Raw genomic sequence first — 21,562 nt, 5'->3', positions numbered from 1 at the left:
CTTTCTATTACTGATTTCTAGTTGGATTTCACTGTGACCAGAGAACACACCCTACATAGATTCTACTCTTTGAAATTTGTTGATGTTTGTTTTATGACTCAGAATACGGTCTACAGTACGTGTTCCAAAAGCACTTGAAAATAATGTATTCTGCTGTTATTAGATAAAGTGTCTATAAATGCTGACTAGATCCTATTAGTTAATGATGTTGTTGAGTTCTATCCTTGTTGGTTTTCTGTCTAGTTGTTCTACCAATTGTTGAGAGAGGAGTGTTGAAAATCAAGCTGTAATTGTGGATTAGTCTATTTCTTCTTTCAGTTCTATCAGTTTTTGCCTTATATATTTTGCAGTTCTCTTGTTTGGTACATACACAGTTTGGATTGCTGTCTTCTTGGCAGATTGATCCTTTTATCATTATATTATAATATCCCTTTCAGTCTCTAGTAATCTTCTTTGCTCTGAAGTCTACTTTATTTGATATCAATATACTAATTCCTGCTTTTCTTTGATTAGTTTTACATAATTCATTTACTTTCAACCTGCCTATATTGTTATATTTGAAGTAAGTTTTTTATAGACACCATATTGTTGCATTTTGTTTTTTAAATCCATTCAACCAATCTGTGTCTTTTAATTAATATATTCAGACTGTTTACAATTATGTAATTATTGATGTATTAGAGATTAAATCTGCCATCTTATTTTTTGTTTTTTGCTTGTTCTCTCTGTTTTTTATGCCTCTATTTTGTTTTTCCTGCCTTCCTGTGGGTTGCCTGAACATTTTTTAGAATTCCATTTTAATTTATCTGTAGTCTTTTAATTGAGATATAATTGACATATAATATTAGTTTCAGGTGTACAACATAATGGTTCAATATTTGTGTATATTGCAAAATGACCACCACAATGTCTTTATTTTTTTTTAACTTTCAGTCTTTCACATTCAGTCTTTTTCTTTAAATATCTATCTATTTATTTATTTGGTTGTGTGGGCTCCTTAGTTGTGGCTCACCAGCTCCTTAGTTGCAGCATGTGGGCTCCTTAGTTGCGGCACACGGGCTCCTTAGTTGTGGCATGTGAACTCTTAGTTGTGGCATGCATGTGGGATCTAGTTCCCTGACCAGGGATCAAACCTGGGCCCCCTGCTTTGGGAGTGCTGAGTCTTATCCACTGCACCACCAGGGAAGTCCCCACAATAAGTCTTATGCTTATCTTTGCGTAGCTTTTTTAGTGGTTGCTACAGGTATTAAATTACATATACGTACTTTATCACTGCCTCCTGGTGTTTTCTTATTACCAATTTGAGGGAAGTATAGAAACTTTACTTCTTTTTATATCCCTTTACCTTTCTCCTGTTTATAACGTAATTGTCGTATTTCCTTTACATACATTTAGGACATCAGACTGTGTTAATAATTTTTGCTTCAAACATCAAAAATAATTTAGAAAACTCAAGAGAAGGAAGCCTTATTGCATTTACCCATATTTTTGCTTAATGGGTTTTTTCTTCCCTTCTGATATTCCAAGATTTCTTCCCTTTCATATCCTTTCTGTTTAGAGAACTTCTTTTAGCCATTCTTTTCTTCTGGCAACAAATGCTCCTGGTTTCCCTTCATCTGAGAATGTTCTTGATTTCCCCTTCATTCCTGAAGGATATTTTTACTGGGTTCTGGGTTGATAGTTCTTTTCTGTTAGTACTTGAAAAATATTGTGCCACTTCCTTCTGGCCTCCAGGGTTTCTGATGAGAAATCCATTGTCATTTCAATTGTTTTTTCCCTGTAGATAAGGTTTCCTGTTTTGCTGGCTGCTTTCAAGATTTTTTTTTCTGTCTTTAGCTTGCAGAAGTGTAATTGTGATGTGTCTTGTGAATTTCTTTAGGTTTATCCTGTTTGTCTTTTGCTCAGCTTTTTGGATCAGTAGGTTTATGTCTCTTACCAACTTTGGGACATTTTCTGCCATTATTTCTTAGAGCAGTGGTCCCCAGCCTTTTTGGCACCGGGGACCGGTTTCGTGGAAGACAGTTTTTCTACAGACCAGCGTTGGGGGGACGGTTCAGGTGGTAACGCAAGCGCTGGGGAGCAGCAGATGAAGATTTGCTCACTTGCTGCTCACCTCCTGCTGTGCGGCCCGGTTCCTAACAGGCTACGGACCATTACTGGGGGTTGTGGACCCCTGTCTTAGAGTACTTCGTCGGCTTCATTCCCCCTCCCCTCTCTTACTAGGACCCTGAGGACATGAATTAGGTCTTTTGGTCCCTAAGGATATGCTTATTTTTTTCATCGTACTTGAGCTGTTCTTTCTGCTCTTCGTCCTGGGTAGTTGCTGTTGTTCTATCTTCCAGTTCACGGATTCTTTGTTCTGTCTCTTCTGCTCTGCTGTTGATTCCACCCACTGAGATTTATATTTCAACTCTTCTGTTTTCCAGTTGGGGATTTTCCACTTGGTTCTTTATATCTTCTGCTCTCTGTTCCTCATCACCACTGGCTGGGGGTGGGCATCCAAGCTCCTCTCTCGGTCTCCACTGACAGTGAACTGGGGGTCGTGGCCTCACTACCTGCTCCAACTTGGCCCGTTCTGACACCACCTTGCCAGGGGTCTCATTGCAGCTTCAGCCTGGGGGGGGAGGGTGCTCCCCACTCAGCATTTGCTGGCGTGGGTGGAGGTGGCTGAACTGTGCTATTGGCTGGAGTGGAGCAGTTATTGTCCACAAGTTTTCTGTCTTGCTAGGCTCCCTCTTTCCTGGCCCCTTGGCTGGAGAGAGCAGGCTTTTGTTGGGGCTTTTTCTGTTTGGGCCCGTCGGCGTCACCGAGTTGCTGGCTTCTTCAACTCCAAGTCTGGGATACGTGAGGCAGAAAGAAAACCCAGGGACCTCACCACCGTGAGAACCTCGGGAGGTTCCCTTCCAATCTGGCTTTTCCCCTCCACCTTTTAGGCTCTTCCTGTGTTTGTTTTACATATGATGTCCAGGGTTTTTAGTTGTACTTCATCGGTTAAGAGGGAGAAGTACTCCACGGCTTCCCAGAGTTATTTTTGAACACCTGGCTATGCCAACCTTTGGGGATGCAGAGACAAATGAAATTAATTTTTTGCTTTCAGAGAGCTCAAAGGAGAGGAGACAGATGTGCAAACGAATAGATCAAAGAGTGCAGTCTCAGTATTTTGGTGGGAGACTAGTTGCCGTGTGCTGGGGGCTGGAAGGCGGTGGGGTGGGGGCAGGGCTGGCTTCTTAGAGGCCGTCAGGCTTGAGCTAAACTGTGAAAGATAAGCAGACTTCTGGCTGGACACGGTAGGACAGGGCATTCCAGTGGGGAACACAGCGGGTACGAAGGCTTAGAGACATCAGAAAGCACCAGGGTTCAGAGAGCTCGCTGCGGGCTGTTTGCCGAGGCTGGGGCATGGCTGGAAGGGAGGGCTGTGAGGAAACCCGGGAAGCTGGTGGAGGGAGGGAAGGACGGAGGGAGGGGGCACGGGACCACAGAGCGCGCTGTGTGCTGTGCTAACCTGAAGGTTTAAGCGTGGAATGATATTGTATTCCTGGCCGGTGGTCCTGGAAGGGATGACGCAAGAAGTGCAGAGGCCAGCAAGCGGGGTTCTGTTAGGGTTCGAGCGAGGGCTGGGCGTGGACAGCGGGGGTGGAGGTGGACCGCAGGGATGACCTCGAGGGGTATTTAGGAGACAAGATTTGCAGGGTGGAATGGTGGCGGGAGGAGGGGAGCCCCAGCTGAGAGAAGGAGGTCAGGCTTGGAGAGGGGACGAGAGGGAAGCGGGGAGTCCGGCTGTGGACACGCTGGGTTGGAGAGTCCGAACAGCCCAGTGAGGACGGCGGACACGTCTCAGCAGAGACGTTAAAGCCGGAGAGAGGGATGGAGTCGGGGTCATCACATGCAGCTGGGAGTGAAAATCATGAACGCTGTGAGACTTGAGAAAGAAGGTCCAGAGCACTGCCACCACGTTTGAGAGGAGGACGGTGAAGGTCAGAGGAGCAGGCCCCTGGCGAGGCTGGATCGGTCTCACCAGGACCACCTTCCACGTTTCCAAGAGGAAAGCATCACGCGGGGAGCCCGCTCCGTGAGGGAGAAAGAGAGGAGGAGGTGGCTTCCGCTGCCGGCGGGAGGGCCAGGCGCCTGTGGAACCAGAGGGCCAGTCGGGCGGGGCCGGGGCCGCCTAAGTGCTGCCCGAGCTGCCTCCTGAGGTAGAGAGGGAGGGAGGGAGGGAGGCCCCCGGTGCCAGGGCTGCGCTGGCAGGACTCAGCCAGGAGCCGGAGCTTGGGACCCCGGGCCGGGCCCTGCAGGGCTCGGCCGTCCCCCGCCACACGCCGGGGAGAGCGTGGGGTGAGCAGGGGCAGAGAGCAGGGCCCGGGGCCCAAGGGGCTCAAGAAGGGAGTCCCGCGCAGTGCCTGGGACCTCTGAGGGCTTGATGACCCGAGGGGAAGCGTGCTCTGCAAGGGGCCAAGGAGAGCATCGGTGACCCTCGGGGAAGGAGCCCAGGCCCACGTCCGCCCGGCCTGGTGACCCGGGGCCTAGCCCTCGGCACCTGCAACAAGCTGGACCCGACGCCAGACACAGCCGCTCCCCTCGGGAAGGTCCAGCTCACACCCACTCCTGACGTCAAGCTCCAGGGCCGGTTACCGCCCGTCCCCCCAGCCTCTGGAGCCTGTGTGCAACCTACCTGAGCACCGCCCCCGCCGAGGCGTGGGCGGGGCCGGCCCGTGTGGGCGTGTCCCGGGCTCCTCTCTGCCGGGCCCGCCCCGCCCCCCGCTGCACCCGGCCCGCCCGTGTGCGGACAGTGGCCTGATCCCCCCCGCCAGGACCCAGCATCCGGCTGCCCCGCTGTGTTAATTGTCCAAGCCGCCGACAAGCCCAGCCTGTTCCTCGCTGCGATGAAGACAGAAAGCTCGTTATCTCCTGCTGTATCATCTGCAGACTCTGCTGAGGGCTTTCTCCCTGGAGCAGCGCCTGCAGAGGCGGGTGGAGGTTGGCGTTAACCCCTTCCCCGCTGTGGTCGGGACCCGCTGGTCCCAGGAGAGCCGGCTCGGCAGGCAGCTGGGGCTGACGGGCAGGGCTCTGTCACAGCCTCGCTGGGCGGCCTTGGGCAGACCGGTGACCTTCTCTGAGCCCTGGGAACCCTCTCCTCCCCGCCCCTCTGCCCCGGGAAGCTGCTCGAGCTGTCGGCTCCCTCGAGTAACTGTGTATGTCCCGGGTCTTACCCAGTTGTGTACGAAGAGTCCTTCCCGCAGTCGAGACCCTGTGCTTCTAGGTGAAGCGTGTGCGTGGCCTGATGACCAGAGGTTCTCGTGCGGGGGGAGCTGCTGGCTGGGACCTTGAACTGCCCAAAGGGACTTGAATTTGATAGGATTTGCAGCCCCACGTCGCAGTGTGTCCTTCAGCAAGTCGCTTAATCTCTCTGTGCTCTGGTTTCTTCCTCTGAAAAATTAGGGAATCCAACTGGATAACCTCCGAGATCCTTTCCAGCTGAGAAATCCCATAACTCATGATGATTTCTTCTATACAACACAACTTGAGAAGGAAGGAAATTAGCATTTCCTGAACCCCTAGCGTGTGCCAGGACTTGCACGTGTATCATTTTTCCCATTTTAAATGTGAGGAAATCAGGTGCAGAGAGATTGAATAAGTTGTCCAAGGCCAAACATCCAGTACACGGAGGCCTCTGGGTTGCAATCCACGTCGATGAGGCTGCCAAGCCATTTTGCTCTTTCCATGACCCCGTGTATTAAGAGGGCTGCCCACCTAAACGACTCCTTACAAGACGGGGCTGAATGCAGAGGGAGAAGTGACCTAACTTAAGGCAAAGGGGTCTGAATTCTGACCCCTTAACTCCTCTGGATTCATGGTATGTCCAGGAAAGAATGAATGAGAAAGAAGCACATTCCCTCTGGTCTCCAGCGCGACTGAGAGATTGCCTGAGATGTGTGTGCAGACCCTGAAAGTAAAATAAAAGAGTTTATATAATTAATCTTCAGGCATTGGGCTCTTGTTGCCCTCTGGGTAAACTGAGCCCGGGGATGGAGCACAGCTGTTAAATCAGCAGCCGCTCCAGTCTGGGATGAGCTTGTGCACAGCAGAGCCCCCTGCCGCCCGCTGAGACCCCTCCTGGGCCCGCTTCTAGAATCTCCTGAGTCCACAGAAGCCGGCCTGGGCTTACCCATCGGCCGGCTGACAGGCTGGGACAGCTCAGATGCTTCACCGAGGTCGTGATCCTGGACCTTTTGCACAGATGGCTAGTCTGCCCCTGAGTCATCCAAAGAGAGGGGTCTGGGGAGAGTCTGGAGCAGACAGGGCTGGAGGGGGTCCAGGAAGCTCTTGGCTGGCTGGCAGGGAGCCCAGACCCTGGAGCCCCAGGAGGGAGGGAGTTGGGGGAAGAGCCCCTGCGTCTGCAAACTGAGGAGCTCAGGAGAGTGAGAGGCAGGCCTAGAGTCCTCACTCCGGAAGCAGCTGACTGAGTTCCTCCCACCCGCCTCGCCAGCCCTCCCCCCCGCCCGCCCCCGCCAAGCCTGGCAGATAAGACGATGCTCTGCTCGATGCTCGCTGACCCGGTTCCCCACTGGGACCGTGGCCCTGCTCTTACCCCACAACCCCGTCTCTCAAGCTCGGAGCCGCTCCTTGAATTCGGGCCCTGGGCTGGATGCCCCAGGTTTGAGGATTCTGGATTTGTGGTACCTCATCTTTTGCCGAGGGCTTTTCTGTGGAGCACTGAGAGCCTGGGAGCCGCACGTCTCCGAGTGTGTCCTGTGGCTTCCAGTGCTGCAGGGTGTCCTGTGAGGGGGGCACACAGGTGGGCCCCTGTGGTCAGCTACAGTTTGGAAAAGCAGTCAAGTCCGTCTGCCTCTTGGGTCTCTGGTTGGGGAGCTGAGATCCCACATGCGTCATGGCCAAAAAACCAAAAACATAAAATAAAGAGTTTTTTTTAAATGTGAAACTTTGCTGTTTCAAAGGACACTATCCAGAAAGTGAAAAGAGAGCCCACAGAGTGGGGAAAGGGTTTGCGAATCATTTGTCTGGCGGGAGTTCAGTATTCACAATATATAAAGAACTCTTGCACTCAACCATAAAAAAGACAAATAGCAATTTTTAAATGGGCAAAAGACTTAAATAGACATTTCCCCAAAGAAGACATACAAATGGCCAACAAGCACTTGAAAAGATGCTCGACATCGTTAGTCATCAGGGAAATGCAAATTAAAACCACAGTGACATGCCACCTCACAGCCACCAGGATGTCTGTTATCAAAAAGACAGAAAATAACAAGGGTTGACAAGAATGTGAGGAAATGGGCGCCCTCATACTTTGCTGGTGGGCACGTAAAATGGTGCAGTTAGTTGCTCTGGAGAACAGTTTGGCAATTTCTCAAAAAGTTAAACATGGAGACGCCAATTGACCCAGCAATTCTACTTCTTGGTGCGTACCCAAGAGAACTGGATGGTTGAGAATTCCCACTTTCCAGAGACGCAAAGGAGAAATAGACATCTAGAAAATGAGGATAATAATATTTAGTACCTTGTAGGGTTGCTGTGACGTCATCACCTGTCTTCTTACTAGAATGTACTTTGCTCTGAGAAGAGGGACGGTGGGGCTGAGTTCCCAGCCCTGAGAATATGAGTTCCCAGGCCGCTCCTTTGCCTCCTTGTAAGACGGGCTGTTGGATTCCAAGGTCCGGCTCTACGCTCCGGGTGTTCTCCACTCACTGCACCAGGGGGTCGCCTGGGAGCAAAGAGGCAGAGGAGCAAGGCTGTGTAGCTGTCACCCCTTAGCCGCAAGTGACTGGCTTGGTCGCATAAGGAGAAGTGCGCCCCAGGCCCCTTTGTCCGGTGGTGGGGAGGGAGAGGGCCGTTTGCATAGCCTCTCGTGTCAGGGCCCAGCCCAGGGCTCCGTCTCGGCTGCGTGGGCCTCCGCTGCTCCCGCCCCGGGGAGGGGCTGAGCAGGCCTGGCGTCAAGGGGGCGCGGCGTGGGGAGCGGGTCGGCCCTGGGGAAAGAAGCACAAACAAATGTATGCAGATGTATGCAAATCTCCGCAGCTCTGCGGCTGCCCTCGGTGCGTCTCTGGGTAGGAAACCCACAGCCTCAGCCCGGGGCCCACCCCGGGTGCGCCGTCGCCTGTGGCCCAGAAGCCTCCTTCCTGCTTCTGCCTCTCAGCGCCCCCCGCCCCCAGTGACGTCCGGGAGAGCGAGAAAGCTGAGTCAGGAGGTGGGGAGCCTGGAACGGCAGCGCCAGCCCCCAGCTCCCGGCTGCAGCCGCTCCTCAGGCCCAGAGCCCCAGAGGCCCACTTCCCTCACGGACACGCCTCTCAGGGTCTGGGGCGAGCTGAGGCAGGGCTTGGCGACACGTCAGATGCAGGCCGAGCTCCTTTCCCCCCTCTGCCCCCCTCCTCTCCCCCTGGGGGAGGGGGAGGGCCCTGAGGTGTGGGAAGCTGCCCCGCCCGGTGGGAGGCCAGCTTTCTAGGTTTGGGCCTTTACTGTTCCAAATGCTGCCTGCCTCGCCCCTCCTCTGCCTTCAGCCCCCTCTGCTCCGTACGCACCCCGCACCCCGACATCTGCCGTCAGCAAAGCTTGGTGGAACCAGCAGTGGCGACACGACCCCGGATCAGGGTTTGAGGGAGACACACAGGCCTGCCCTGAGAAAGCCTACGGTCACTTTGCAAAGGTAGGGGCACGGGGAGGGAGGCGGAAACCACCGCCAGGCCTAGAGTGGGGTCTGCAGGGCACCTGGCTCAGCTCCTCGCTTTGCTGCTGAGGAAGCAGAGGAAACAGTGGGCGAGGGCTTCCCTGGAGCACACAGCAGGGTCCCCTGACCACCAGGCCGCTGCTCTGCAGGCCACGCCTTGCTCGCTTGTCCCTTTAGTGGCTGTGAGGGGTCGACAGTGAGTGGGGATCAGGAATCGAAGGATGGGGGCCTTCCTGGAAGAGGCGGTGTTAGGATCGTGCTCTAAAGGCTGAGTCGTGAAGAGCGGCAGGACGAGGTGAATGGTTGTGTCCGCAGGACGTGAGGTTGGTTTGAGCCGGGCCTTGCGGCCCAGATGGCCAAATGGAGGCTCGCTGTTGGAGGGGCAGGTGGCCCGGGGCCGTCATCTCCCATCGGAGCTGCACCTGCAGACCAGGCGTGAGTCCAGGGGCGACTGGGTTCTGTGGGTGGCCCCGTCCCTCTCAGAGGCTGCTGTTCTCAGCTAGGGGCCGTGTCCCCTCACCCTCCTCCCCATCACCAGGGGTCTCTGTAGACAAACACAACAAAGACGTCTCCAAGCCACGAGCGGGGGGTCCCTCAGAGGGCGGAAATTTGGGTCCCTGGGGCTGAGTGGGGGCTGCGACCGAGCGCTCAGCGGCTCAGCGTGGGCCGGGGAAAGAGGCGTCCGGCCCCCCGCGCCGCGCCTGGCTCTCGCGGGCCTTCGGTGCCTGACGCCTTTCCCAGACGCGGTCAGTCTCCGGCGCAGGCCTGGCTCACCCGTCAGTCCCGCCATGCCCATCAGCGGGTCGGGGCGACGCTGGTTCCCAGGCTCCATCCAGTCCGCTGCAGGCCGGAGACAACTTCCCCTGCCTTGGAGGGGGCGGGCGCGGGGCAGCTGCAGGCCCCTAAATTAAGACCTCTGCTCTCCCCCGGCCCGGGGACCCCAGGCTCCACAACCTGGGCCACTGCCGCCTTTGGCCCTAGTCGGCCGTCCCCCAGTTCGTCAGGCCCCGGGGCTCTGCCTAGACGCAGATGAGAACCAAATCCAGAGCCGAGAGCTTCGCCCAGTGCCGGGGGGCCGCCGGCTCCGTTCTCGTCTCGTCCCGCCTCGTCTCAGCCGGTCTTCGGGCCTCCGTGCGCGCCGGCCGTGCTCCGTGCGCGCCGTCTTCGGCGCGTCTCCGTGACGGGGCCTCTGCTGGCACTCCGGTGGGGCCGGGCAAGCAGCGTGGCCCGAGCCCGGGTGCTGTCTCGCTCGCCGTCAGCTTGGGGACCTCAGGGGCCCCGGGGCAGGCTCCGCCCCAGCCCGGCTGCGGGAGAGGCAGGAGCCCGGGGCCCGCGGAGGCCCCCGGGGTGGAGGTGAGCCGCGGGCCGGGGTCCGGCCTCCCCTTTGGCCCCGCGGGTCGCTGTGGTGGGACGGCCCCGAGAGCAGGTGGGGGAAGAGACCAAGCGCGCGAGCATCCTGAGAGGCCGGGAGCTGGGAGCCGGGGGGTCTGGTCTGTCGGCGGCGGGGAGGGGCCGCACACCCCGGCCCCACAGGCGGCTCAAGAGGCCCCCCCGGGCGCTCACCCCGGCGCGGTGCCGGCGGGGCGCCCCCAGGCCCGCGAGCTGGGAAGGTTGGGGCTCTCGGGGCGACCCAGGAGAAAGGAAGGGAGGAGGCGCCGCCAGAATGGGAAGACGAGGCCGCACGGGGTCCGGGGAGGCCGCGGGAAGAAGCGTTCAGGGCCGGTTGCGTCGGGCTCCGTGGTCGGACGAAGCGAGGGCGGCTCGGGACCAGTGGCCGAGGAGGAGCCGGCTCAGACCCGCCTCTAGCAGAGCCCTCCGCGCAGCGAGCCCACCTCCACCAGGAGGACGGGGAGCCGCCGGGCTCCCACAGGGGCCCTCGCCGTAGCTGGCCCGGCCCAGCGGAGACCCGAGCAGAGCCCGGGCGGAGCAGCCCCGGCCTCGCCCGCCGCCGGGCCCTGGGAGCTGTCCAGCACGGAGCCTGCTGAAAGCAGCGGCGCCTGGCCCGCAGGAGGCTCTCCCGGGGCCCCGTGTGGCCCGCTGCCCCAGGGGTTGGGAGGCCAGCGCCGGGGGCCAGACGGAGGAGGGGAGCCCCCAGCAGAGGACCTCTGCCCCTTCTCCATGGGGACGGGGACGGGCCGGGGAGAGAGGCAGCGTGTGTGCAGCTCTGAGCGTCAGCCAGGGCCAGCTCTGTGCTCTGCGCTCCACCTCCCGGGGCCCCGAGGGAGGGACACGAACGCCTCGGAGGGTCGCTCATGCCTCTGGTCTGGCTGTGCCACCGGGAGGGGCGTGGCCTGCCGCTGAGGACCCAGGTGAGGTTGTCTGCCTCCTGGGCGTTGGGAAGATGAGCCGGGCCGAGGCAGGTGCCGTGCTGGGGGCAGGGGGGGAGTGGCCGTAAACGGCGGCCTTCTCATTCCTCCTCCGGATGGCAGGCCTGGTCCAGCTGCAGGCCCACCTCTCCCACCGGGCTGGTTGTGAGGGTCCTTTCCCGTCATTCCCAGGCTGGTCCATGTAGCCATCTCCTGGGCCTCATTTACGGAGCATCTGCCGTGTGCACGGTGCAGGGGCTGCAACGGTGCACAAGTACGGTCCCGCCCAGGAGAGCTCCCAGCCAGGTGGGATGGGACTTAACAAGAGGGGAGCCGTGGGTCTGGGGCAGGATGAGAGGAAATGACCCCCGAGGAGGAGCCTTTGCTGAGAGGGCTGAGGAAGGGGTGGGTGAAGGGGGTGAGAGGACAGGGAGAGGTCCAGGCCTCCCGCTGCCCGTCCCCTACCGTCCAGCGCTTCCCAGGCCCCACGCACGCCAGCCTCGGCCCGCTGCCCCCTCGCCTTCCGCCACCTCCCGCCCCAGCCTGAAGGCAGTGATCTCCTCTGCAGACCCCAGCCTCACGTAACCGCCGACACGCCCCGGGGCCCCCGGTTACAGCCCGAGGGGAGGATCCGAGAAGAGCCCTTCCCGCTGCACCCACCGGGCAGGGGGCCGAGCTGGGGGCACCCAGCGGCCGGGCCGGCAAAGGGGCGAGACTTCCTCCCCTTCCCCCCAGGCCTCAGGAAGCTGTGCACAGCGTCCCACCTGCTTCCTGTTCAGTGGGGACGCGGTCCGGCCTGCTTCCTCCCCAGCTGCCTCTCGTTTCCTCCCTCCCTCCCACGGCCCCCTCAGCACGCAGAGGCGAGACGTCCCTGCCCGGCCTGGCTTCCTGGGCCCCGGGAGCCCCCGCAGCCTGGACTGGACGGGCAGCAAGGCCCAGGGCACCTAGTGCCGGAGTCTCAGGCTCCTGCATCCCTTGAGTTCTGGAGCCGAGCCCAAGACCCACGGAGACAGAGAACCAGCTGTGCAGACGGTGCCAGGGGGCCCGGGGGTCCTCCTGGAGGGGACGATGTCCGAGCCGAGCAGGAAAGGTGAAGAGAAGTTAGCTGGAGGAAGACTTGAAGCCACGTGGTAGGGGCAGGCGGTGGGGGGGGTGCCAAGACTGGAGGGTGAAGTCCGAGAGGGAGAGGCTGGGAAATGGGAGGAGTCAAGTCGAGGGGGGTGTCGGGGCCCCCAAGAAGCTTGGTCTGATTACACGGGGGAGTCGTGGTCAGCCCCACAGTTTGGCCGGGTCCTGCGGCCGCAGCGAGCACAGGGTGTGAGTGGCCCGGCCGCGGGGCAGGAGGACAAGGCGTCCGTCCTGGTGAGAAGTAAAGAAAGGGACCTGAGTCAGGGCCGTGGCACGAGGGTGCGGGGGTCACGAAAAGCCGGCAGGACCGCAGGTCTGACCAGACGCCCTTGGCCTTGACCGGGAACCTGGCCGTAGCTCTGTGACCCCGGACCACTGCTCGCACTCCGAACCTCAGGCTCACCACGCGTCGGATGCACCCCCGCCTTATGGATGGAGCCAGGGTGGCGGAAGCAAAGGCGGCAGGCGAGGGCAGGCGCCCTGCCGGCCCTTGATCGCCGGCTGGTAGAGGCCCCGTCAGGGCGCCGGCCCCGGTCTGCTGCTCCAGCTTGGTGACGGCTAGATGGGGGAGAGGCGCGTCCTCTCTCTGGGGCCGGCAGACCCCCCGGGGGGCATCGTACCGCACTGGCCTCCTTGGACAGGCGACCATCGTCAGGTGGGGCATTGGAATCAGAAGGGCTCTGCCCTTCCGGAAGCACTTCTGGACCCTCTCCTGGGGTCGGGGCTTCCATTAGCCCCACGTGGCCACGAGGAGAACCAGGCAGACCTCTGCCAGCGGGCCGGCCGCCTCCTACATGGACTTCGTGGGCCCCCGGGAAGCAGGATCCCACAGCGGGTCGGAGTGGGGCTTCTGGGACCATAAGGTCTCACTGCTCTTGGATCCCTCGTTGCAGTGTTTCCTGCATCCTCGCCTTGTCATCTTCTTGTGTCCAACCCAATCCTTCCGGCTGGAAGGGGACTCCTTTTCTTCCAAAGCCCGCTTTGCAGTGGCAGTGGGGAACAAAGGATTTCTATCCGCGAAACCCGTCAGCCAGCCTCCCCGTGACCGGCCTCTGGGATAAGCACCTGAGTCCATTACTCTCTCGCGGGCTGGCCCTCGCCCGGTACCCCATCGTAGGCCACAGAGCACAGAACAAGTTGGTTGGGGGCTTCGAGAGGCCCTGGCCCACGGTTGCCACAGGGGGTGGATTTCCTGGCAGTTCTGCATCAGGGCACCAGCCCCCCAAATGCAGGACTCAGGGCCTGCTCTGATGCTCCAGTCTTGGGAGCTCCTCTCCACAGTTCTGTGTCTCTAGGAAGTCAAAGCCCTTCCCGTGAGCCCCTTTCAGGGGCAGGGGACCGTCAGGCAGGCTTCCTAGCGCCGGCCCTGACTCTGAGCACCCCTCGTGGAATTGCTCTGAAAGAGACCACGCTGAGGTACAGAGGGAGCAGGGGGTGTCTGTGTCCTAAACAAGGAGGGAGATTTAGTGTGTTGTAAGCTCCACAGTCATCTCTAGGGAGAGCTTGAGAGGGGAAAAATAACACTTTATTTGGAAACAATTCCGCCGAGATGCAGGCCCCTCTCAGCTTCCCTTTTGCTGCTTTCATCACCAAATCTTCTGTGCTCGGAAACAGGCTGAGTTGTGAAATCAGGCCAAATCCTGGGCTCCAAACCAAGGGGGGCAGCTCCGGCCGGGCTGTGTGCCCTGGAGGGGAAGGGTCTGGAGCAGGGCAGCTCCTCTGTGACTGTGGTCACTTCATTCCTATAGCTCTTGGGGACAGAGACCGCGCGGTCGCCTTGGTACCGTCGAATGACCTCCATTCGCGCAGAGGAAAGCTCCGGGAGAGAGACCCGTCTCGCGCTCTTCCTGCTGCCCGTGACCTGCCCAGGGTCGCCCGCGCCCGTCACTCCCGAGCGACGGCAGCCCAGATGCCTTCTCCTCGTCCGCTGGAGCACGGTGCAGACAGGCTGGACTTTGCAAGAGAAAATTTCCATTTTAAAATGTAGGGGAAGCTACCTGCAGCGGTGGGGGGTGGTCCTGGAACAGAAGAAAGCCTTTGGTGGAAAAACTGGTGAACTCTGAATAGAGTCTGTAGTTTACTCAACAGTGGTGAGCTGACGTTAAGTTCTTTGTGTTCACAAACGCACCTGCATATGTGGAGCTTCAGCATGAGGGCAGCTGCATGAGAGGCACACGGGGACTCTGTACTATCTTTGCAGCTTTCCTGTAAGCCTGAAATTACTTCAAAATATCAACTTTATTTTTTAAAAGGTGGAGGGAGGGACAGAAAAAGAACAAAGATGAGTCAGGAAATTCAAGGATAGGGAGGCTTAGCGTGCTTGGGTGTCCGATCCCTCCATATCCTCGTGGGAAAGCAGAGTGCCCTCGGTGGGCTAAGCCCCTGCACCCGGTTTATCCGGAGATATAACCACCCTCCGGCGCCGGTGGCCCCCGCTACCTGAAGTCTGGAGGTTGGCCCCTCCCCGGGCCTCTGCAAAAGTTGAGTCGGTAACCCTGCTTTTTCCCTTTCCTTCTTTCTGAGCTCTCTGACCCCCGGGGGGGACTCCCCTCCCGGCTTCCGGCTTCCGGTCCAAGAGAGGCTGATGAAAGCCCTGCTGGTCACCGATCCCCACCCAACTCCAGGGAGTGCCTCAACTGGAGGAGCCTTCAAGCACATCGTCTAAATGGAATCTCACGTGCAGAGCCAAGGTTTAAAACACATCAACTTGAAGCGAAAGTGGGGGCGGCCCCCCCGCAACCCTTTCCACCCACTCATGGGAGCTGCAGCCGGGTCCCCACAAGCCCTTTGGACCCCCGAGCCCTGCCCGGCTTGGGCACCAATTGCTCCCCCGCGCCCGCCCCCGCTCCCGGTCTGGGGCTCACACCTGGCCCTCCCTTCCCCACCAGAGGGAAGGGTTTTGCAAACGTCCACCCTTCAAGGGTCCAAAAGGATCACGCCCGCCACGAGTGTCATAGGGCTGCTCCCCTGAATCTCTTTTGTTGCTGCAGTCACAGCTGTTTTCTCCGTGTTTCCTCCCAGCGCAGGAGAAAAAGACCTGAACGCTGTCAGACCCAGAGTAACTCTGTGTTCTTGAATTAATCCTTTTCTAAACCGTGAAGTCACCTCGAGTCCTTCAGGCTTGGGCCCCAGGGCCAGGCCTTCCGAGGCCTCCCAGGAAAAGGGCCCACGCGGGGGCTGCTCTAAGCCGGGCCACCCCAGGAGGGCGGGCTGTCCCCAGGTCCCCCCGGCCGCCCCAGCCTGGCCGGCCTGCCTCAGGCCCCGCAGAAGTGGTACCGGCCTCCCTCTGATGCCCGTGGCATTATTGGAAAAGTCAGCTTCAAAGCCCCAGAGGGATTCAGCGTTGGGGGCTTGGGCTGGGGCGAGCTGCAGACAGCAAGGCGGCTGCGTGACCCCCTGTCTGCCCACCTGCCCGGTCCTGGCGTGGCCCTGGAAGCTGGTGAGCCGTTTCCCTGCTCAGCCAGTTGCATTGCTCTCAGAGGACAGGACCGAAGGTTACAGCAGGCGGGCTGCAGGCTAGACATCAGGAATCATTCCAGAACTTTCCGGAGCGGTTTGCGGAGTCGCCTTCCTGCGAGGCGGCCAGCGGTCTGCCGAGGCTCCACCTGCCCGGGTGACCCAGCTCGGCCCTGCCCCCTCGAGCTCCTCTTCTTCTGTGACTCGGGGACGCCCGCGTGGCGGTCCTGAGAGAGTCCCAGGCTGGACCCGCCGCCTCGCTCCGACGCGTGCAGGGGTGGCCGCGGTCTGCGCTCGCCTGTGGCTGCCGCCTGCGCGTCTGCCGACAGAAGCCATTGTTCTGGCCACGTCCACGTGCTCGGCGGCGAGCCTGGAGGATGTGCCTTTGCTTTGTCCTCTGCGCGCCCCTCTCTCCGGGGTCACGTGTGGCCTGGGTGCCGGGGAGGGCACCCGGCACTGCCGAGCCACCCCTTCCGTGAAGGAAAGTCGGGGGCCACGCTCTACGCCTCAGAGCACAGACCTGGGCGTGGACCCAGGAATGACGCCCTGGCGTTTAGGTCATTTAGGGCGCCCACTGGGTGCTCGGGACGGGCACGGGCTTGTCCCGAGCCCACGTGAATCTGGTCCTCCTGATGGCGTCCCAGGGGACAGACTCTTACCCCATTTCACGGAGGGACGGCTGGTCCCTAGAGAGACTGGGGGCCTGACTGGGCCTCAGACGGTAGGTGCGCGAGTCTGGTCGGCGCCCATCACAGCAGCCCTGGGAGGCGCGAGCTGCTGTCCCCATGTGACGACGAGAAAACTAAAGCTGCGACGCTGTCGTTTGATGGTGTCACACGTCGAGGAACGGGTGGGGCTGGGCTTCAGATCCAAATGTTCGACCTCCACTCCTGCTCTTTCTGCTGTGCCGGAGGCTCTTCCTGTAGCATTTCCCGCTCTGATACGTAGGACCTTCCTGTTGTTGAAATCTCCATCCCTCCTGATGCAGTGTAGACAGAGCTATGAAAATGCAGCACTGTGTGTTTGTCTTGCCTTGTTTTTACCGAGGGCACCAGAGCAAATACACAGGGTGACCCAGCCCCCGGGGACGCTCCGTGCGCCCTTTTTTCTCCTTCAGCCGCTCCTCCCATCTGCTCCCCCCCCCCCCGCCCCGAACTCGGTGCTCCCCCAGGGTGTTTCTGCACTCTCCCGCCTTCCCTCAGCATCCTTGCTGCTCCTTCAGATCTCGGCAGCCAATCCGGTACCTCCGGCATCTCGTTGCCAAGCAACAGGCTTCCTACCTGCCCCATTGTGTTAGAATCTCCATGACAACAAGTGTTGCCAAAAGAGAGAGAAAAAGAAGTTAGGTGGTGGTAGGCGGAGGTGCTGAGACCCTGTGTGTCCAGGACGTTGGTGCAGTTTTGCCAGTAGTAACTTGCTTGCTCTCAGGATCGCCAGGGGCGGGGGCGGGGGGGTGTGTGTGTGTCACAAGTAGCCTGAACCAAAACCTAGGAGATGACAGGTCACCAGCCTGACCGTCTGCACGTGGGGCTGGAGAGTCTCTCAAGGGCCCAGGATGAGAGCCACAGACATTTTTTATTGCGACAGAGTGGGGCGGGGCCCGTGGTCACCTTTCTGTGGGTCAGAACAGGAGGGCAGCGGAAGAGAGGGTTCTTCAGTCGCTGCTTGACTGAGGGGGTTTCAGGAGCACATGGGAGGGGTGTGTCTGAGCAGGGCCACGCCTGGAGCCAGTAGCACTTAGGGACAGGCTAAGACCCAGGGCGGGAGTGGGAGGCGGGGGTACCAGAAACAGGGTTTTGGACACACAGGCACCTGCCCAGGGGCCGTGGGTAGGTGAACGCTGTGGATTTTCCCGGTAGGCCGAGCTCCAGGCAGTGGCCGATCTCGGCAGCCGCTGCGTCACCTCCACCTGGCCTTCCTGCCCTAAAGGCCTGGAGGAAGCTCGAAGGGAAAGGAGGGCAGGGGCTTCCCTGGTGGCGCAATGGTTGAGAATCCGCCTGCCGATGCAGGGGATACGGGTTCGTGCCCCGGTCCGGGAGGATCCCACGTGCCGCGGAGCGGCTGGGCCCGTGAGCCATGGCCGCTGAGCCTGCGCGTCCGGAGCCTGTGCTCCGTGACGGGAGAGGCCGCAACAGTGAGAGGCCCGCGTACCACCAAAAAAAAAAAAAAGAAGAAGAAAGGAGGGCAGGAGGAGGCACGGGAGGAAGTGAGGAAGCCTTAGGTGCCCAGGTGCCCAGCCCGGGGCTCTTCTGGCCGCCGTCTCCAAGGGCCTGACAGGCGGTCACCATGCGGCTCGCAGCCCACCTGCAAGGCCAGTCGGGGGACGGTCTCAGAAAAGGGAAGGACTGAAAAGAAAGGGGAGGGGGCCTGGGTCAGTTAGGGCACCGAGGAACTGCCGACCTGGACGCATGGCGGGGGCCTCCCAGGACCCTCAGAAGGGCAAAGATGTTTGCATACATGTTCGCGGCCCCTGCCGCGGCCACGGCAGGGCCTGCTTGGGCAGTATTTACTGTTCAAGGTGGACGGTGCCGAGAAGACCCCTCCCGCCCAGGGCCCGGAGGGCGCTTGCAGGGCCTCGGCAAACCCACCCATCTCCCCCCTTCGCTGGCTCCGCCTCGGTGGTACCGCTGCGCGCTCCGCGGCTGTTCTGAGGCCTGGGTCCTCTGCCATGCTGCCCGGGAACCAGGCCGTGAGCATCCTCTGCCTTCCAAACCTCCCAGCAGGACTAGACAGGCCCCGGTCCCAGTATTCGCTGCCCTTCTCGGGTGGAAAGTTCCTCCTAGCCTCTCACTTGACGCCCCAAAGTCGAGCAGTTCGTTTTCTTCCCTGTGTTCAGTGAGGAGGGGGGCAGATCTGCTCGCAGGGGCACCGGCCCACATTTTTGCCGAGCTCTGCTCCCCTGCCTGGCCTGACTATTCGGGAACGTCGTGAAAGCTCTTGGCACGTGTGGCCGCAAGGAGGGCCAGGCTCCCCAGAGAGGCTGCACCTCCCACCCCAACTGCCGTCTCAGGCAACTCGGAGAAGGATGCAGGGAGTCAGACGCTGTTGGGGGAAGTCAAGTGGGAAGAATCTTTCTGAACAGTGACCTGCAATTTGTATCTGAGACCTTCTAGGAGATTCTCCCCTTGGACCCCATAATCCCCTTTCCAGGGAGGTAGCCTGAGGAAGTCATCTGAGGCTCAGGCAGAGCTGGTCTGGTTGTTTATCACAGTGTGACAGGAAATAGTAGAAAACTGGAAACGACCTAAATGGCTAGTGACAGTGGGGCGATTAGGCAGTGTTTGGGGAGTCAGTCACAGAAGAGTTTATCAGCAATTAACAAGGATGTTTCTGAAAAGATGTCTGAAGATTCTTAAATGAAAAGTACAAATGCTTATGACATAGTAAGCGAAAAGGTGTAAAATGTATGTATAGTATCACAATTTTATGATGAATATATGTATGAGTGTGAATTGTAAAAAGCCTGGAAGAATGGGCTTCCCTGGTGGCGCAGTGGTTGAGAGTCCGCCTGCCGATGCAGGGGACGCGGGTTCGAGCCCCGGTCCGGGAGGATCCCACGTGCCGCGGAGCGGCTGGGCCCGTGAGCCGTGGCCGCTGAGCCTGCGCGTCCGGAGCCTGTGCTCCGCAATGGGAGAGGCCACAGCGGTGAGAGGCCCGCGTACCGCAAAAAAAAGAAAAAAAAAAAAAAAAGCCTGGAAGAAATTGAAACACTTAAAAAAGGCTAAGTATCGGCTAGTAGGGGAGAGAATTTTTCTTTATATTTTTGTAGATTTTTCCAAGTTTTGCCTAATAAGCATGTTACTTTTATTACAAGAACTGCCCTTTTTAAGCACTTCCCCTGGGCTACCACACTAAGCATTTTCCCCACTGCTTTAGATTGAATTTTTGTGTCCCCTAAAATTCTTATGTTGAAATCCTAACCCTCCAGGCGACGGTATGAGGAGGTGGGGTCTTTGGCATGTGATGAGGTCATGAGTGGGATCAGCGCCCCCATCGAGAGACCCCCGAGAGCCCCCTCGCCCCATCTCCCACGTGAGCACACAGGGAGGAGACGCCACCTGTGCACCGGGAAGGGGCTTCTCACCAGACTCCTGAATCTGCCGGCACCTTGACCTTGACCTTCCAGCCTCCAGGACCCTGAGGAATAAAGTTCTATTGTTTGCAAGCCCCCCGTTCTATGATATTCTGTTAAGCCAGCCCGAATGGACTAAGACACATTATCTCATCTCGTTTCTACATCAACTCCGTGGTGTCACTACCTTTGTTTTTCAGATGAAGCAACCAAAGTTTGAAGGATTTAAGGAGCTTCTGCAAGGCCACACGGTTTATAAATAGCAGAACCAGGCCCTGAGCCACACCGCAAAAAAGTTACCCGAAGTCACGGCTGTCGCTCAGGGTAAGCGGTGGATCTGCGTAGCCGTGGGTTTCTGGTCTCAGGGTGCAAACGCCCGCGCGTCCCCCCTCGCCTAGCACGGCTCTGGCTCCTGAGCAAGCCTTCCAGGCGGGGGGAGCCTGCCCGGAGCCCCTGTGCTGGGAGGTACAGACGGTCACAAGTGGGGCCTTGGATGTGGGCTCCTGCGTCCGCCCCCGAGTAGTGAGAGAGCAAAGGGGCTCCCCCAGATTCAGCTGAGGCGGGTCTCCCGCGAGCTCGCAGGCCAGCCTGCTGGCACCTGGCGGACCCTGGGCCTTGGGGAGCCGAGCTCTGGGAGCCTCACAGCCGCTCTCTGAGACTGGGGTCTGCCGGGGGAGGGACACTTCTCCTGCAGCCTGGCACCCGGGCCTTGGGCGACGGCCAGGCCTGGCCGCTCCTGGGTGCGTGACTCCCACACAGACGTGCTGCTGCCGAAAGGGGGATCATCCCGGCGTGGAGACGTCGTGCACCAGGAGCGGGGGTGTTCTCTCTGCTGCTCTGGAAGGACCTGACCCCTCTGTCACGCTGGAGTCACCTGCCCCGCTTTCCAGATGGGAAACCTGAGGCCTAGACGTGAACAACTCAGGGAGATGCTAGGCTCTGGGGTCCAGTCCGGGGCTCTGACTCCCGGGCTGCCCCCAGCTCGCCCCGTGCCCACTCACCTTGGCCCTCCAGGGTCTTTGCTCGTGTCACCTGCCCGAGGCAGGAGGCCTGACTTGTACCTCACGCGGGTTTGCAGTCCAGCCCCTCCAAAGGCCACCATGGGGCTGGTGTTCCACAGCGGGCACCAGCCCACACTCCCCAGGGGGCAGCGTCTCCGGGTGGAGGGCTGTCCAGAACCCCCCAGAGCCCTCCCGCCCCAGCCCCGTGGCCCTGGGCTTTGGGGCCTGGAAGTACGTGGTGCTTGTTGGGTGATTCGCCTCTGTCCGCCTGGCCGGACCACCATCCCTGGACCAGCCCTGGACCTGAGGCAGCAGAAGAAGGAAATGAGCGTGGCAGAGGTGGAGCTGCCGGGGGCCCACGTGGGCCCCGGTTTCTCTGTCAGCCTTGAGCTCCCCGCCCCAGGCCCTTCTGGAGGCTGAGCAGTCACTTGGGAGGCCAGGCGTCTAGTGACCGACTGGCCTGCAGGGCGTAACGAGGGAGGGAGGGAGGCAGAGGAAGACGGGGTGCGGCGGGACAGTCGTGGGGCGCCTCCCAGGGTCTGGGCATCTGCACCCTCGCGACACAGACCCCAGGCTCTCGTCTGCGTTACGGGAGCCCTGCCAGGGGCCCTGGGAGCCCCCGGAGGGGTTTCGGCTCTGGGCTGCACGTACTCCCCAGGCCGGCTCAGCTCTCTGGAGGCACTTACAGCGGAGGCCTCCAGCCCCCTGTGATTTGTGGGGCAGTTTGGTTTTTTTAATTAATTTTTTTATTGGAGTATAGTTGATTCACAGTGTTGTGTCAGTTTCTGCTGTACAGTAAAGTGATTGGGATATACATACACATGTATCCACTCTTGTTTTTGTGGGGCAGTTTTTTTTTTAATTAATTAATTAATTTTGGGGGCCGTGTTGGGTCTTTGCTGCTGCGCGGGGTTTTTCT

The 21,562-nt window shown here is 59.1% G+C and overlaps 1 protein-coding gene across 3 annotated transcripts in view; it reads left to right on the top strand.

Annotated features, from left to right (window-relative positions):
- NAV1 (neuron navigator 1) overlaps window positions 1-21,562 on the top strand; it is a 209,578-nt gene that overhangs the window by 30,808 nt on the left and 157,208 nt on the right. Inside the window, exon 2 of one of the 3 annotated variants that reach the window (XM_067027116.1) lies at window positions 19,843-19,966. The exons of the other annotated variants lie outside the window; for them this stretch is intronic. The gene's annotated coding sequence lies outside the window, so the exon portion shown is untranslated. The remainder of the gene's footprint in view (window positions 1-19,842; window positions 19,967-21,562) is intronic. 3 annotated transcript variants of the gene reach the window in all.

This window comes from Kogia breviceps, chromosome 1 (assembly GCF_026419965.1).
Source record: "Kogia breviceps isolate mKogBre1 chromosome 1, mKogBre1 haplotype 1, whole genome shotgun sequence".
In the NCBI taxonomy this organism is placed as follows: domain Eukaryota; kingdom Metazoa; phylum Chordata; class Mammalia; order Artiodactyla; family Physeteridae; genus Kogia; species Kogia breviceps.
Note: the sequence above shows the minus strand (reverse complement) of the source record. Positions and strands in the feature narration are given on the sequence as shown.